Consider the following 2,149-nt stretch of genomic DNA (forward strand, 5'->3'; position numbering starts at 1 on the left):
TCGGAAAGAACACACTCCGTCCAATCCGCTGGAGGAGGAAAAGTAGTCCCCGTGTCCTGCTCATGTGGAAACCTCAGAAAATAGATATATCTAAAAAATGTATAAATCAAAAAAAATATATAAATGTAAAAAAAATGTATAAATCAAAAAAAATATATAAATATAAAAAAAATGTATAAATATACAAAATATAGACCTAAATAGTTTTTTTAATAATATAAATGTGCTCTTCCTACATTTGACCTGATTCACCAGTGGAAGATGTGATGAGAACACGAAGCTTTAAAAACATCGTGTATGTTTGTTTGTTTTCCAAACTGAAGACTGTCACATGTATAAATAAATATAAAGATCTCTATTCTTTATTTTAATAAATTTCTTTTTACACATATCATCCTGAACCACTTTACTGGGGTACATTTCTCTACAAACAATATTGAAGATTATATTATACCATGTACATATGGTCTGTATTTCTATTTGATTAGATTAGATATTATTGTCTGTTTCATTGTGATCGTCGACCTGATCCTGAATCTGCTGATGAAACCGGTGAATGTCCTCATTGTGGATCAGTCGTTGATCTGATCTGATCCCGAGATGAAACCAGCAGATGATTCAGCAGTTCTTCACGTGAGGAGCAGTGGAGATCTTTACTGTGACAATCAGATGTGGTGGTTTCTTTATTTCTGAATATTGAATATGATTCGGATTCTCCTGTAATAACAGAACCAGATATTTAGTTCGTCACACTCCTGGTGTGTGAGGTTTCCGACAGCACTTGAACGCAGCAGCTGGAGCAGTTCCTGCTCATCAAGTTTCACAAGAGATAAAAACACAGAAACTGAGAATCAGCTGGGACTCTTTACATCTTATACACTGATTATATATATATATATATATATATTATAATCAGCTGGGACTCTTTACATCTTATACACTGATTATATATATATATTATATATATTATAATCAGCTGGGACTCTTTACATCTTATACACTGATTATATATATATATTATATATATTATAATCAGCTGGGACTCTTTACATCTTATACACTGATTATATATATATATTATATATATTATAATCAGCTGGGACTCTTTACATCTTATACACTGATTATATATATATATTATAATCAGCTGGGACTCTTTACATCTTATACACTGATTATATATATATATTATAATCAGCTGGGACTCTTTACATCTTATACATATATATTATAATCAGCTGGGACTCTTTACATCTTATACACTGATTATATATATATATATATATTATAATCAGCTGGGACTCTTTACATCTTATACACTGATTATATATATATATTATAATCAGCTGGGACTCTTTACATCTTATACATATATATTATAATCAGCTGGGACTCTTTACATCTCATACACTGATTATATATATATATTATAATCAGCTGGGACTCTTTACATCTCATACATATATATTATAATCAGCTGGGACTCTTTACATCTTATACACTGATTATAATATATATATATATATTATTATATTATATAGCTGTGACACACACTTTCAATCTAGAGTTTTCAAGAAGTAATCAATTCAACCTTTTCTTAATTACAAATGAAGTCAGCTGATACTTTGAACATTTCCAACTTAAAACCTACTTTTCATTGTTTCATCAATATTATTTATCTTTCAGGTTATTTTTTTCAAATGTTCAGTTTCCTCTCATTTGTCAATTTCATCTAGTTTTATTTTGAACATCTGTTTTACTTCTCATGAGTCTTCGTCTGGAATCAATAAGACGATAATCTAAATTTGAACTTATTTTTTCGTCCTTCAGTCCAGTTCTGCTTCTTTTCATTTTTAACAGACTTAGAAAATCAGTTGCTTTTCTTCTGTTAGATTCATCACAACATAATTACTTTTCATTATCAGTAAAAACACGTTTATTCATGTAATATTTGATCAAAGATCAGAAAATTGATTTAAAAGTCAACTTATTTTTTGGAAACAATTCAAAAATGTCAAACTTTTTTGGGTTCATTAAATAATTTGAGCAGAAAAGAGTTTGAAGCTGTTTTCATTTTTCTACAAAAAGATAATCGGTCTCCTCTGCTTTCATCTTTTATTTTAGACTTTTACCAAAGTTACTGAGATCT

Source organism: Hippoglossus stenolepis, chromosome 10 (genome assembly GCF_022539355.2).
Source record: "Hippoglossus stenolepis isolate QCI-W04-F060 chromosome 10, HSTE1.2, whole genome shotgun sequence".
NCBI lineage: Eukaryota > Metazoa > Chordata > Actinopteri > Pleuronectiformes > Pleuronectidae > Hippoglossus > Hippoglossus stenolepis.